The 17091-nt window shown below is 38.7% G+C and overlaps 1 long non-coding RNA gene across 1 annotated transcript in view; it reads left to right on the top strand.

The window, feature by feature from the left end:
• LOC140689012 (uncharacterized) overlaps positions 1–17091 on the top strand; it is a 138278-nt gene that overhangs the window by 108434 nt on the left and 12753 nt on the right. The gene's annotated exons all lie outside the window — the stretch shown is intronic.

Consider the following 17091-nt stretch of genomic DNA (forward strand, 5'->3'; position numbering starts at 1 on the left):
TATGCAGTCACAGGGATAAAGAGGATTCAAACCCAGACTGTGTGCGTTCAAACTCCATGTTTTTAACCCCTATTCATTCTTTAAGATGAAAAACATCCTAAATCAAGACTGTTTGCAGTTGGGAAAGCTGACAGATACCATCTGTCCACAAATCCCATAGCTACCAATTGATTTTTATGCACAAATAATTATTTTATTTCAAAGCAATGCAAAAAAAAAATTAAGTTAATTGACTGTATTGGATAACTGGAAAGTATTTTTTTTCAAGGATCATGAGGGAACAAGGAACTACCTACTCTATATTTGATCCTCAGCAGAGTCAGAGGAATATGAGGGCCTCTGAAATATGGGAGTAGTTATTTGTGAATTTTTCATGATTAAACTTCTTATTCTCAACATTAAGAAGGGCTCTATGGAAACATAGGAGGGTAAGAAGAGAAAATATGGTACCATGCCAGAAAGCCTTTTGGGTTCAGTGGTTGGTTTGTAGGTGAGTTCTGTGTTCAGCCACTTTCCCCATCCTTTGTGCGTTGGTGAAGCAGTCACACGGAAGTGATTATCAAATTGAAAAAAGTTCAAGTAGTAACTTCCACAATGTCTGATGGTTTCAACTGATGTCAGCCTGGGACTGTTCCCAGCATTCTGGAACCCTCCTTGTGAATTGAGTGACAATCAGGAGTGGGATAAAGATGGAAATTTTTGATCCATTTTGAGTTAAAATTTGTACAGGGTGTGAGGTTAGGTCAAGGTTCTTTTTTTCTTTTCTCTTTTTTGCCTGTAGATGTCCGATTCTCCAGCACCATTTGTTTACATGGCTATCCTTTCTTCATTGAACTGCATTTGCACCTTTGTCAAAAATTAGTTGAGCAGTATGTGTAAGTCATGTCTGTTTCATTGATCTGTATGTGTATCCCTTTGCTAGCACCACCCAGTCTTGACTACTGTAGCTGTATGGTATAGTGTAGGAAGTCAACACTGGAAGTACTACTTCTTCCCACTTTATTCTTTTAAAAAGTTGGTTTGACTAATCTAGGTTCTTTATTCTAAATTTTAGAATAAGCTTGTCTATGTCTACAAAACACCCTGCTGGGGTTTTGATAGGAACTGTGTTAAGTCTGTACATCAATTTGAGGAGAATTGACAAATTTATTACGTTGAATCTTCCAACCTATGAACTCTCCAATTATCCTAGTCTTCTTTTACTCCTTTCAATATATTCATAATTAAAGAATATAGATCCTGTACATATTTTGTTTCATTTTCTTTGGAGCAATTTAAAATAGCATCTTATTTTTAATTTTGGTTTCCATATGTCTATTGTATTACAAAAAAAGTGCAATGGATTTTGTGCATTGATCTTATAATGTGCATCAGAGCTGAACTTAGCTTTAGGAAGTTAAAAATATTTTTCTGTTGTGGTAAAAAGCAGGTAATACGAGATCTACCCTCTTAACAAAATTTTGAGTGTGCAAAACAGTATTGTTTATTCTCAACATAATGTTGTACAGTAGATCTCTAGAACTTTTCACCTTGCAAGACTGAAACTTTTGTACGGCAACTCCCCATTCTCCCCTCTCCCCAGTCTCTGGCAATCATAATTCTGCTCTTTGTTTCTGTGAGTTTGACTACTTTAGATACCTCATGTGAGTGGAGATGTGTAGTATTTGTCCCTCTGTAACTGACTTATTTTATATAGCAATATGTCTTTAAGGTTCATCCACGTTGTAGTATATGACAAGATTTCCTTCTTTTTTATGGCTGAGTAACCTACTGTTGTTATGTATACATCACAATTTCTTTATCCATTCATTTGTCAGTGGACATTTAGAGTATTTCTACCTCTTGGTGGTTGTGAATAATGTTGCAACAAACATGGGTGTGCAAATCACTCTTTGAGATCTTGATTTCAATTGTTTTAGATGGATACCCAAAAGTGTGATTGCTGGCTCATGGGGTACTTCCATTTTTAAATTTTTTTGTAATTTTCACAGTGTTTTGTATAGTAGCTGCACCATTTTGCATTCCCACTAACAGTGTATAAGGGCTTCAATTTCTTCACATTCTCACCAGGAGGTTTTTTTTGGTTTTGTTTTGTAGGTGCCTTGGGATATTCTACATAGAAAATCAAGTACTCTACAAATAGGGACAGCTCAATCATATTTTATAAAAGCTTAAACATACTGAAAATTTGAGAGAACATTACAATGACTACCTGAATAGTAACAATACTCAAATTATTAATATATTTGAATGTGTGTGTATGTGTACACTCTCTCACACACACATACATACTGGTTGGACATCATGACACTTATCTGCAAATACTTCATTACATATGTATTGATTATAGTCATAGTTTACTGTGTAACTCTCTGCCATCATACCTCAAGAAATTAACAGTTACCTAATAACAACTACTATCTAATCCACACTGAAGTTTCCCCCCGTGATATCTTTTATTGTCATTTCTTCTATATCAGGACCCCTTGAAGTTTCATGCTTTGATTTGGTTATTATATCTCTTTAGTCTCTTACATTAGAAGAGTCTAACTTTTTCTCCTTGTGACATGGACTTTTTGAAGAAACTATGCCAGTTGTAAGACATTCCATATTCTGTATTTGCCCTACTGTTTCCTCATGGTTATTTTTGTTTTTAGCCTTGTTCTTTTATCTTCTTTATTTCCTATAAACTGGAAATTATGTCTAAAGATTGACATCGGCTTCAGGTTAAACACGTCTGGCAAGAGTACATCGTAAGTGATGCTTTGTGCTCTATGGTGCATCACATCAGGAAGAATATAATACCCTATTGTCCCACTGTTAGTGCAGCTTAGCTTGATTACTTGGTTAAGGTGCCAGATCGTGCCATTATAAAGGTTTACCTTTCCCTTTGCAATTAGCAAGTAGCCCGTAGAAATGATGAATAAATACTTCAGAATGCTTTGATGGAAGCCAGTTGGTTCTTTCCAGAGAAAGATGCTCTGTATATCCAATAGGGTCACATCACTTTTAGGAACCTAAGAGGATGAATCTCCACCTTGTGGTGGAAATACATGTGGCTTGCAAAAAATTACTGATCTTTAAAGAGTAGAAAGTATGTCTCTGGCCTACGGGAAAAGGATATTTAATGAATATTTTGCCTGAAGCTGGCTCTGTAATTTAACTCAAATGTATTAGTTAAGAAATGCTCTAAGGAATACTTTGAGAGAAGAGAGTGGGAAAAGTCTGGACCTGAACTTGATCCCTAGAGCAGAAATCTCCCCTAGTTTTGCTCTGTGGTGGTAGCAGATAGTCACCTGATTAAGCAGTAGCCAAGACCTAGTAAGAAAGGCTTCTGTGTGAAGGCTGCTTATTGAGGGAGCATAATTTTAAACAAAGGTTTCTAAAAGAGGGTTTGAAGAGCATACTATTGATTTGAACATGAAGAAAGCTGTCCTGTCATCCATTTCAGGTGTCAGGGTGCTCTGCTCCTTACACAACAGTGTCATTTTATCCTTTGTCCTACTCCACTTCCAGAGAGGACAGAAAACACAGCGAGTGAGCTGGCAGGGAGGACCAGAAGCACCCAGAGAAGGTGACTGTGACTGAGTCCCTCTCTCCCACGGCAGGCTTCCAGCCTGAAGCAGCCCACGCCAGGGAATGAGAGAAGCATTAACTCTAAATAAAGATGGGGATTTTGATTTTTGACTGTTATATGGGACTGTTATACGGGATATTTAAATTATTGGAATGAGTTGGTTTTCTGGATAAAAGTGAGAGTAAGACTTTAGGGGGAGCATTTTTATTATCTGAGAGAGATTAGAAAAGTCAATAGTCCTGTCCTAGATTCATGTACGGAGCAGAAGAGAAGAGAATGAATGGGCATTGGGAGAAAATGATAAAGTTGTTCTCTTTTTGCTTTCTTTGGAATCCCTGTCTTGCGGCATAATGCAAATTTTTGAGGAACAACAAATTATACGGATGGATTTCAAGCCACCGGTGTATGTGAGGAATCTTCAAAATAAGTTTTACTGGGGTGGGGTATATCTCAGTGGTAGAGCACATGCTTAGCGTGCTTGAGGTCCTGGGTTCAATCCCCAGTATCTCCGTTAAAAAAAAAAAAGCTTTACTCATAACAGTGAAAATTCAAAGCAAATAAAAACAGGCCGCCTCCTCCTTCTAAGCCCACTCCTACACAGTTCAACAAAAGTAGCTCTGCCTGTGTCTATTTTATGTCTTTAACATTGAAGAGCAAAAGTGGTGGTGGTACCATTGGAAACAGACACAAGCCCTCTGCTTCCCTAGCAAACCCATTTGGCTGGGATGTTATAATGGCAGCTGGGGCTTCTTAAGCATGTCTCTAGGGAATTTAGGACCAAGATACCAACTAGATTTCTTTGCTCTTGACTTCAGTCACCTCCCTTAGTGGTGAACAGATGCACTCTGAGGCAGCCCATTTCACTCTTGGGCACAGCTGACTAGAAGAAAGTTCTTACTTAATTAAGCTAAATAACAACCCCTCTCCCCTCACCTTCTGGTAGAAGAGACCCTGGGTTTTTAAAGTATGGAGAACTTTTGCTTTTCCTTTTCTTCTGGTTATTTATCTTGTGGTTTGAGGGAGATAAAGTTTTCATGCTTCTGGCTATTAGTTCTGTAGTTCTGAGAGTGATCACGGTGTCAAGTATCAGGGACAACAATTTTCTCAGAGAGAGAGAGGGAGAAAGTATTTTCACAGAATTAGGAAAATGCTCCCCCTCAAATCTAAGGAAACAAAGATTCTAGGCTTTACTGCACACCCCAGACCCCACCCCTTATTAGAGGATATGACATAAAGGGAAACAGGACATTATGGTGGGTTTACTTCTTTTATTGAGTGCATCACAATGGAAATCCAAGTGTTAAAGATACATTTCTGAAAACTTTTTAGGTAAATAAATCCCCCAATTTAATCTCTGAGACATGTGTCTTTATGGGTCTTTGTATTCTTTGCTCTGGCTAAAAAGGTCCTTAGATTCGTGTGTAGGGATCCTGAGTTGGGTTTGGTCTCAGCACGTCATTTTTCTGAAAGGCCCAAGTATGGTGTTACTTCACCCTACAGTCCCCACAAGGTCTGGGCAGTGTTCTTGGAAACATGAGGATGAGCTCACCCAGTTGGAAGAAGGGTCACATAATAAAATAATGGTCCTCTCTCTCTCTCAGGCCATTGCACACCACTAAAATATATTTACTTCTTGACTTTTTGGCTAAGATCCCATGCAGAACAACTGAAATATTAGCTTTCTGTCAGCTTTACCACCCTCAAGGCTATATTTTACGACAGCTGAAAGAGATCTTGTGCTTTGTGGGGGCCCGGATGAGCCCCTTTGCGATAGCTGAGTTTGTCCAGAAAGGCTGGATCATAGACTGTCCAGTCCAATCATCCACGTAATGCTTGAGTCCTCATTGCAATATGTGCTGATATTCCTATCTGGGGCTGTCCAGCCTGAACTAGAACACCACCGGTGAAGGGCAGGGGACTTGGAGGCGGCCCATTCCATCTTTGCCTTACTATTTGTCTGATTCTAGAAAAGATCTTTCACTTGCACTGAAATGTGTCTTCCTAAACTTATGCTTTTTAGTCCTACTTCTTCCCTTATGGATCTATGCACAGTAAGTTGAATTCCTTTTTTAACTATTTGAAGATACCTACTGTTTGCTCCCCAAGTCCTGTCTTTAGGTTAAGTAACCTAGTTCCTTGAACACATTCTCTTGGAATATGCATTCAGGCTCTTTTACCAAGCATATCCCAAACACACTCTAATATATGCCCAGAGTTGAATTCACTACTGAGCTATCTACTTTCTCATTCTCAATATTATATATTATGAGACCATGATAAGGAGCCATTAAATTTCACACTGTTGACAAATACTGACTTTATTATTAAAAAATTCCTAAGTCTCTTACATACTTATTGCCACTTGCACAGTTGAATTTTGAACCCACGTATAGAATCTTGTACTTATTCACACTAATTTTACTTGTTACATTGGTCCATTGTTCGAGCTTCTCATGCTCTTTCTGAACCTTGATTCTTTTATCAACAATAGTTGCTGTCCTTTCTGAATTTTTATCATTAACAAATTTGTTGAGCATAACTTCCATATTTGCATCTAAATCATTAATGTTAGCAGGGCAGAGCTAAGGACAGAGGGCAAGTGAAAATGAAAATTACAGATCCAGTATGAATTACACTTATTATTTACTCTAATAATAATGAGTTATGACCCAGCGAGTTATGGACCCAAACAATAGATGAAGCCCTTATATTCGTGAACCTGGTGTGGTGGGAAAGATTGATGTGTTAGTAACCTTTACTCCTTATGATATGACTTCTTAATTTAAAAAAGAAGTCAGAAATTGAGGCAGTCTTTAAACCGAAAGTAAAATAATCTGTTGGTATATAAGATTAAAAAAATATAGCCCAAGATTTTATTTGAGACTCTGGTCACTTCTCCAAACTTCAGTTGTTACTTTAAGAAATAAAACCAAAACCAAACAAAAACCATAGTGCAGAATAGAGTGAACTCTTCAAAATTGAGTTTCTAGATCGTCTGGTTCATTTAATTCGTGGCTAAAGATGTGGTTTTGTTTAAACAACCCCATATATAGGCTTTCAACTCTTCCCTCAAAATTAATTTCCCTAATCCTTAACAGTGACAGAAACATGTATGTGAAAGATGGAAAAGAACTCAATTTCAGTTGGTATATTCTGACTGAATAAAGAGAAGGATTTAGGCTTCAGGAGATACATTTGAAGGATGAATTGAACTTTCCAATTAGTAATGGAAGTAGCATGACTCTCCACGTTAAAGATTCCCAGGTAAGTTCAAGAGGAAAATCACTGAAGCTGAATTCCATAAGGAAGTAATAGTCCCCTTTCTGATTAATGACTGTCTGTAGGCAACACAGCCAGGGCAGACAAATTGCTGCACTACATTCTAACTTTTAAAAAACTCCTTTCATCAGTTGGATACTTAAACCCACTTTAACTTAGTCTAATTAATGACATGCATGCCAGTATGAATGATCAGTAATGGGATCGTTGTACTTTATTTTCCTTTTGTTTATGCAGTGTCATAGCTACATTTTTGGCCATGTTTTATGATGTTATGACCTGGACTGCAAACAAATTCCTAGTCAAACTGTTGTGGGTTGTTTATAAAATAATTATGGAGCCTAGTTTGTTCCATTTGCTTATCCTCCTCTGCTACATGTACACACATACTCCATCTATCTCTCTCAGTCACAAGTAGCTTTTTCTAGCACCAATTTTGTAATTATAATTTATCTGTAGTTGAACATTGTATTGGTGAAGCACCATCTATCCTTGAAGATGTTTTAATTTTAAGGCTTGGATCGTCTGTGTGACATATAGACGGGTCAAAATCATCCTTACCCCTAAACATACTCTGCTTTAACCATAGGGAACTCCATGCAGATCTCCAAAAGTGTTAGGATATAACTAACCACCCCCAAAGCCCTGTGTATGCTCTTTCCTTTGACTGGAATGTCCCCTCTCTCTGGCTCACTAATGTTCATGCATCAGAATGAGGCTGAGTACTTTCCAGGAGGCTTTCCCTGATTCCCAGAATTTATTCAAATGCTCGTGTGCTTATCTTTTACGTATCAGGTATCACACTGTACTGCAAAAGTTAATTTCCTTCTATGTCTTTTATTAACATTGTGTACCTATAAATTATGTCATATATAATAGGTACTACTGCTATCTGAGATAATAATAAATGCTCAACAAATACAGTAAACGAGTCTTTCTAAACCAGAAGCTTTCTTATGGTCCAGTCTAGAATCTACTGTATTGTACTGTATATTCTCCTAGAATACTGAACTTCTCCTTTTCAGAACTTTTATTTGTAATTAGGTACTTACTTGTGTAATTATTTGATGTCTATTCCTCTCCTATATTATAAGCTCCATGAGGGCAGGGACCACTTTTTTTCCATTGTTCTTTTCTTGTTCCCGGCACAGTGCCCAGCTCAGGATATTTGCTCAGTAAGTACTTGTTAAGTAGATGATCAATTTAATGAGTGGATCTCTCTCTATGAGAGGAATTGATGAGGGAAGTGGTGCCCTTAGGTTTTAGTTTAATGTCAGGTGTTGTAAAGGGGAAGTGTTCTAGGAAAAAAGTGAAAATGTAAGAGGATTTCTTGAAAACTGACTGGAATATTAAAGGATGGAGAGGAAAGAGGGCAGCACAGGTGAGGGTGGAGCAAGGAAGGACAGGGCCCTGATGAAAGGAGAGTAGTATGAGGAGAAGGGTTTGTACCCTAAGTTGTGACTGTGGGTCATGGTGATGAAGGCCACAGGAAAATGTGAAGCAGGTGGGATGGAGGGGATTGGGGTTTACCTAACCTTGGAGTTCCAAATAGGACTTTGGCTTAAAGATTTTTCCTCATGGTCTCTGCAGCTCCCCTTCCAGAGGCAGCATGGTAGTGTAGAAAAGAATTTTGACTTTGTTATCAGACAAACCTGTTTGCAAAATGCAGCTACAGCACTTACTAGCTGTTTAACTTTGAGTAAGACATTCGATATTTCTGAGACTCAGTTTTCTCATTTGTAAGAAGAGGACAATCATATTTACCCTGAAGAATTGTGTTCTGTGAAATAATGTTCATAATTGTCTAGCTGAGTCCTGGCTCACAGCAATCACTGTACAAATGGTAGAAGTTTTAATAGTTTTAATAACCAGATTTAACCTCTGTAGACTCTTTGAATGGTTCTGTTCTTGGCCTCAAATTCTGTATTTTTAATCAATGGGTTGAAGCATTCTTATCAAATTTAAAGATGACACAAACCCGACAAAAACAGCTAATATGTTGGCTGACAGGCTAAGGAGCCATAAACATCTCAGCAACTGGGAAGGGTAGGGTGAAACCCACATGATAAAATTACTAGGGACAAATTTAGACTCTGCTTTTGTGCTTAAAAAAAGTCAGCTGCAACCAAAACAAGGGAGACCTTCTTTAAGAGCTTATGAGAGAGAAGCCCAAGGGTGTTAGCTGACTGTCAGATTAACATAAGCCAACTGGGTGAAGGCTGCCAAAAAGCTAATGTGATCTGAGGCCGTGTGATGGAAATAGAGCATCCAGAAGAAACGAGGTAATCGTCTAAGTGTCCTCGTACTGGGCAGACAACATCAAGGGGTTGTGCTTAGTTCTTGGCCTGTACTTTAAGAGAGATAGATCTAGAAGGAGGTTAACAAGAGGGCCAGAGCTTTGGAAACCATGTCACATGAGCAGTGATCAAAGGAACTGGGGATGCTTAATCTGGAAAAGGGACTGGAAAGGTGCAGGTTTGGAGGTAGAGAGTGGGTGGCATGGAGGATGCTGCAGCTTCAAATATATGAAAGGTTTTCATTTGGATGAAGAATAGACTTGCTCTGTGGTGTTTCAAAGGATGAAAGGAGTATGATTGAAAATTGGAATGAAGGAGAATTTTGGTCAATATATGTCAAAGTATAGTCATCGTAGCTGTACTTTCTAGCATTTGTAAACCCTCACCATATACAAGGCGCTCTTAGTAAACTCCTCTGATATATTATTATTCTTATATTTTACTGATTTAAGCCTTACATAGACTCTATAAGGTGAATATTATTATCCCCATTTTACAGATGAGGAAACTGAAGCTTAGAATAAAGAATTAATTTGCCTAAAGCTCTGTAACAGATTAAATGATGGCTGGGGCTCTAACTCAGGTATCTTATGACTAGAAAGCCCATGATTTTTTTAGCTGTATGGCATATTTCACCTAGAGTTTCCTGAAACATAGGACTTTCAGTGCTAAAACAGGACAGTCCGAGGAAGACCAGAATTATTGGTCACTCTAACTTCACAGAGTGTTTCCCTGCACCCCCATGGTGAAGGAGACCTTTGCTTCCTAGAAAGCTAGGATTATAGCTCAGTGCCTGGCTTTGGCTCAAGTTTCAAAAGCGCTTCCAGAAAAACTTCACTATTTAAGTATGGAAATGGTCTGCCCTACGTGGCAGTGAGCATCCAGTTTCTGGATGTAATCAGAGAGAGGCTGGATGCCCCCTGACAGAGTGACTAAGAATGAGAATTCTCTAATTGGGCTTGTTGTCAGTAGAGATCACTTCTACAGTCTCTTCCACCTCTTGTCATTATGTGATTCAGACAGAAAGGGTTCCTTTCTTGGAACCTGAGGAGTATCGTATTGTACAATTTGGGGAATATAACCAGTATTTTATAATAATTGTAAATGAAAAGTAAACTTTTAAAATTGTATAAAAATTAAAAACAAAAGAAAAAACAAACCAAAAAACTTCCCTGAGTGGAAGAGAGGAAGAGAGGCATGGAGTTGTCCACAGCTGGAATTTCCTTTTGGGAACCTGATACCTACTGTTAAACTTCACGGTGCAGGAGAGGCATAGTAGCCTAGGGATCCATCAGTTCTGCATTCAGAAATCCAGTTCCATAACTTTGCCGTGTGAAACATGAAGTGAGTTCTTTGACAATTTGAAGTTCAGTTTTCTCATTTGTAACATGATGATAAGAGTATTACTTCATGGAGTTATTTTGAGGAATAAAAGATAACACATAAAGTGTCTGGTATAGAGTCTGGCATATAGTAGGTATATAAGTAGTCAATACTTGTTAGTTCCTTTTCCTTTTATTTTAGAAATAAATTTATATCTACCTTGAGTTTAAAAACACATATCCACTGGTATTGTGAACTCTGAGCCAGAGCCGAAAACTAGACAAAACAACAGAAACATCAAGTTTTGAGGATATATATACACTGTGTTCTTTCTACTCCTTGTTTCTCTAGACCCTTTCCATGGATGTTGCATGGACAGGAAACATGCAAACATTTTCTGAAATGGTTAGAGCATGAGCACCACAATTCATTTCTGTTTGTCTCCCTGGAGTGTGTTCTAACTAACTTTTCTGGAATGTACTAATAAATGTTTTCAGGTTAACAACTCCAGGAAGCAGGATGAAACTTCTGAAGAAATCTTGAAATCTTAGTCTTTGGGGCTTAGTATCACTTTGGATAAAACATTCTTACTGAAGTGACATTCTGAAATCGTAAACCTTCTTTCCAGGGAGCGGGCTGGGAAAACATTCAGTGATGCAATTGTCTATGGAGTTGCTAAAATGTGGCCTGAGTTTTGGGAAATATGTGATGTGTTAAACAGCCGGGACTCCAGGGACGGTGATGCGCCAGACCAGCTGTGGACCAAGACTTATTCAGGTCTCCTCACTTTGGGGGACTCAGTTTTTGATACGAACAACGTGGAAGAGTGTCGTTTTCTCTAAGCACCTTTTCCTAATGCTGAGTTCATATGTACTATTTGAGACTTTTAATTTTTTCATTTGTTTCAAGTATATTCATAATTGCTTTTTGAAGCATTTTTATGATGGATGCGTTAAAATTCTTGTCAGATAATTCTAATACCCGGGTCATCTTGGTGTTGGCCTCTGTTGATTGTCTTTTCTCATTCAAGTTGAGATTTTCCTGGTTCTTGGTATGATGAGGGATTTTCATTTGTATCTTGGACATTTTGTGTATTGTGTTATGAGACTGCGGAGCTTTATTTATTTTTATTTTATTTTTAAAATTGAAGTGTAGTTAATTTACAACATTCCAGGAGCATGGCAAAGTGATTCAGTTATGCATATATGTGTATTTATATACATTATATATATATATACACACACACACACACGTATATATTCTTTTTCAGATTCTTTTCCTATGAAGCTTATTTAAATCTTCTGTTTTCGCAGGCCTCCTCTGATTCCATACTGGCAGGGAAAGGGGTTCTTGTCTTGATTCTGCCAAGTGGGGGTGGAAGTACAGTTCCCCACTCAGCCTCCATTGACACTTGATGGGGGTGGTACTCTGTTTTTGCTGAGGGTGGACGACGTCAGGCTTCCCCTCTAGGCCTCTGCTGACATCACACTGGCTGGAAGGGAGAGAGTGTCTTGTTACTACTATCTACATGTCCTCCACGGAAACACTGAGGGGAGAGGGGGCTCACTATCTCCTGGAGGTGGTTAACGTCCTGGCTTCCCACTCAGCCTCCTCTGACAACACCCTAGCATGTGTCTGGACCATCATGGCAATGGCCCACTGCTGTAGTCTAATTAGGTCTCATCTTTTTCTCACTTTAAAATCTTTTGACACATGCACAAAAGTAAAGAGAAGAGCATAATGAACTCCATATATCCCCATCCAAATTCAACAATTATATTTTGCCAATCTAGTTTTATCTATTACCCTCAAACTTTCATTTGGGGAAGATTTTCATGACTGTGTCAAAAGATCTTTTTTACAATTGGTTTTTCAAATTGCATCTCCCATCTTAAAAGCAAATAAACAAACACTCCCCTCTTATTAGTTGCTGCCCATTTTTTTACTCCCCTTATGATCCAGTTCTGTAAAGGAGCTGTCTAAACTTAGAAGAGCTGTCTCTAATTCCTTGGCTCCCACTTTCTCTTTAACCCATTTTGAGCAGGATTCTATCCTTATAAATCCACTGGAACCACTCAAGGTCACCAATGGTCTCCATGTTAACAAATCCAATAGTTCTTTTTCAATCTTTACTCAACTCTCAAGCAGCTGAGAAAGCTAATGCTTTCCTCATCCTGCATGTGGTTTCTGGGACAACATTCTCACCTTCCTTGTTCAGTCTCACTAGCTACTCGTCCCTTTCTTGAGCTCTAATTTTTGTAATACTGTAGAAAGTACTGTGTCCTCTTCTCTTAAGTACATGCATATCTTTCTCAGGTGATAGCACAGATTTGCATGTTCACCCCCAACCTTTCTCCTAACCTCCAAGCTATATGACAAACTAGCTGAATATGTTTCTTCTGAATATTAAGTAGGCATCTTAAAGTTAAAGTCTCCAAATCATGGCTCCCAATAAAACTGTACTCCTCCTAAAGTCTTTCTTATTTCAGTAAATGGTACAATAGTAGTAAAAGGAAAGAGAGTGATGAGTTAACTTGGCACTTTAAAGTTGTCAGGGAAGGCTTTTCTGAAGAGGTTATATTGGCAGAAATGAGAATGATGAGAAGGATGCATCCAGGAGTCAGCTAAATTTAGAAAACAAGAAAACGAGGGAAATAGAGGGAGACAGAGGGATGGATATCTATCTATCTATTTACCTCACAGTCAGTCTTTTATTTATTTTCTTACCTGCCCCCCTCCCCCATCCATCTATTGACAGATCCTTTTGGCTCTGCCTTTAAAACAAATCTGAAAAAAACAAACAAAAAAACAAATCCGGAATCTGACTAGTCTTTATTACTTCCATTACTACTACCTTTTTCCAAATCAGTATCATTTTTCAGTAGACCGCTATAATCGTTTTCCAAGTGGTCTTACACTGGGATGTAATTTCTATCAGAACACAGATCTATTTTATTCATTGATGTACCCCCCCCTGCACTCGCAACAAAGCCTGATGGGTATTGGTGCTCATTAAATTATTATTGAATGAATAACTGATCTATCTACTTTCATCAGCCAGAGTGATCTTTTAATAAGGTTCAAGGCACCTCTCTGCTTAATAAGTACCTCCAGTGGTTTTGTATCACACATTAGACTTAAAAACTGATTCTAAACTTAAACAGCCTGGCTCCTACTTTTCTCCCATCTCCTCTCCAAACACTTTTCCCCTTGTTCTCTCTACTCCAGCCACACTGGTCTCTTTGATGTACCTCATATATGCCAACTATGCTCCTATTTTATGGCTGCACATGCCTGGGACATTCTTTCCCCAGGTCTTCACCTGTCTTCTTCTCATCATTCTAGTTTCTGCTCAGTGTCTCCTTTTCAGAGCAGCCTCCCCTGACAACCCTATTTTAGCATGCCAACTTAACTCATTGCTCTCATTTCTTTTATGATGATTTTTTTCTTCATAGCCCTTATCACCAAAGACATTTATGAGTTTACCTTTTTACTGTCTGTCATATTCACTAGACTGTAAGATCCATGAGGCATTCATTTATGCAGTTCTAGCTCAATTAATATTGTTGAATGAAGAGATTCATTAATCCAGCAATATCACCTTCTTGCTTTACAGGTGAGGACATTGAGGACCAGAGAGGTGGGGTTACTTGCCAAAGTCTCCTGTTAAGTTGGTGGCTGAACAGGGAGGGACTCCACTGTTAACGACTAGTGTCCCAGTCCAGAGCAAGTTTTACTGCATGACGTTGGCGTAAGGCTCTGAGAATTCTATTAATCCCATTCTCTGCCTGTTATAAACACAGAGCTTGCCCCATGTTGTTATTTCACATCTTTAACAATACCGCAAGCTGGCTGGCAATTCCCAGGATTTCCCAAAGGGGAGAGGAGGAGCAGAACACCTCTGCTGGTTTCTCCTCTGAAATGGAGGCTTTGCAACGTCAGCCGCTGTGCCATTGTTGGACAACAATATGCGTCTCAGAGGCAAGGAAAAGTTCCCACACTCGGTGCTTACCAGACGCCTGACTGGTGAGCCCTGGTCTCCCCATTACTCCTGAATTCCTTGTTTCTTTTTCCTCTCTCTTTGTTATGTCATCTATTCATGACTGGGGCAAGATGCCATGCTATTCTTTCTCAATTCTGGATCAGTCTGTTATTAGCTATTCTCCTCGGGTGCCCTATTCATGGAAACCTAACCACCCCCATTTGCAATAGGTGAATTCTGTGGAAAAGTGCAAGGCACATTTTTCCTGCTTGGATTGTGCCTTTCCTGTGATTCAGCAATCTTCAGAGAGAACTCTTCATCATGTTATACCATCGTGGCCTGTGTCTCTGTGAGCCCAGGGAGGCTAAACGTTCTCCAAATGTTGTGGGCGCTCTTGTAAAGCTAAGTTACGACAAAGGGAGTCTGTGTGGGGGATGTGCCTGATCAATCTGTGATTTTAGGAGACCTAAAATGGAAGTGGTCTGTGGTAAGAGCAAGTTGGTAGAGAAGGTTAAACACATGATGCTTAGGTCAATTGAGGCTAAACTTTAATTCTTCTCCAGATGGATCTTCTCCCCCTTCACCAGTGCCCCCCCACCACATCAGTTCTAACACTCTCCTAGGACATTCTGATTTTTGGACATCAGTTTCTCTGCTCAGTAAGTGGGGCTCAGAGTAACAACGAACCTGATAAAAATCCTGTATTTCGTATTGTGCTTTTAGCGATTTTTTAGAAGGGAGCTGAATCCAGGCTCAGAGCATCCTTTCATCTGCAGAGCTTAAGTGCAGGATGTCAGGAAGTGAGGTTTCAATTCATTTAACATGTGCTCAATCCTTTTGCCTGTGAAGTTGTATACTTTTTCCCCCTACTTTAGGAGTTAGATACATGTATATGTATATATATTTGGTGTGTGTCTGCACGTGTGTGTGTGTATGTGTATGAAGGAACTGAACTGAATTCTGAAATGTCTTTGTCAAATCATCAGATAACGTGGAAACAGTACGGAATTGTGATTAAGAGCACAGAATCTGGAATTTGGAGCCAGAAAGACCTGGACTCAAACTCCTGCTGCACATCTTTGCATGCTTTTTGATTTGGAAGCAGTTCCTTTTCCTTTCTGAGTCTTGGTTTCCTTATATGCAAAATAAAGTTACTAATAATATTAATCTCATAGGATCAGGATGGGGGTTAAATAATGTATTTAAACATGAATAAAATGCTTAGTATAATTCTGATTTGTAAGTGTTTAATAATAGCTATAAGTACAATTATTAATGCAACCCACAGTGCCATAGAATCCGAGATAAACAGCATTGGATATTTTCTGATGTATTGCCTTCTCTTTAGCATTTCATCAGTGCTTCCTATCTCTGCCTAATTTCACACCTTCCCTGAAACAGACCTCTCCAAATATGATATGTTCATGGTGGTGCTTGGAGGAAATTTCTTCATCACTTGATAGTCTTTTGGGAGTCACATAGACATTTTTTTCCTAAAGGACTTCAGGTCATATTTCTATATTTTCCTCCTTTAGTTTAAACTGTTTCTTAAGGTGTAGGAAGGGTACAGATAATTTTGTGGGATTTCCTCTACCCATTTATCCTTGTAAATGGATAAAATCAACCTAAAGTGCACATGATCTGCCCTGGGGAGACAAAAAAGAGCATAAAAGAGGGTGGAGAGGAAAAGGAATGTGGAAATGGTAGCTTACCATTTAGGATTGAGTTTGGTTACATGTTACACATTCTGAATAATGGTGACTCAAACAAAATAAAGCTTTGTTTGTATGATGTAGAAGTTTTGAGGAAGGTGTCTCAGGGTTAGTATGGCACTTCCTGGTCTTCTGGGCTCTTCCATGTTTCCTCTCTATCATCCTTTTTGTATGGCTTTTGGCCATAAGTTCTCTTTATGGTCTAGGATGGCTGCTGGAGCTTCAGTCTTCACGTCCACATTCTTGGGGACATGATAAAATAGATAAAATATAGGATCCTCAGTTAAATTTGAATTTTGGATAAACATTTTTTTAGTATAATTATGTCCTAGACTGCATAGGATATATTTATATCAAAAAGTACTTGTTTATCTGAAACTAAAATTTAACTAGACATCCTATATTTTTATTTGCCACATCTGACAACCTGACACATACTAGGTAGAATGAAGGAGGAAGGACAGAGGGCAGAAGGTCCCAGAGTTGTTTCCCCAAGAAGAGTAAGCTCCTTGTATAAGCTTCCACTTACATCTCATCAGTCATCCCTGACTGCAAGAGAGAATGAATGGGTGCCTAGAGGAAGGCTGACATTCTGTTAGTAAGAGAGAAGGAGAGAATACATATAGGGCAGACAACAGGAGTTTCTGCCACTGGTGGAAATTCATTCCAGTGCTTTTGTCAGGAGGATGCTTGTAGGGATCTGAATTTCAAAGCATTTTAAACACTATCTTAACTCAGGACAGCTTAGCATCTTCTCTTCAACCTCTCTACTTCTCTCCACAAGACTAGCTTTTTAGATGCTCCAAAGAAAGAGCCTGAGAACATTGTTCATCTTTCCAGAAGACTGCTTCAGATCCTTTTTGTATAGGATAAGATGTAGATTAATTAAGACAAAAAAACATATAAAGAATTGTCAGTAGT

This window comes from Vicugna pacos, chromosome 24, assembly GCF_048564905.1.
Source record: "Vicugna pacos chromosome 24, VicPac4, whole genome shotgun sequence".
In the NCBI taxonomy this organism is placed as follows: Eukaryota; Metazoa; Chordata; class Mammalia; order Artiodactyla; family Camelidae; genus Vicugna; species Vicugna pacos.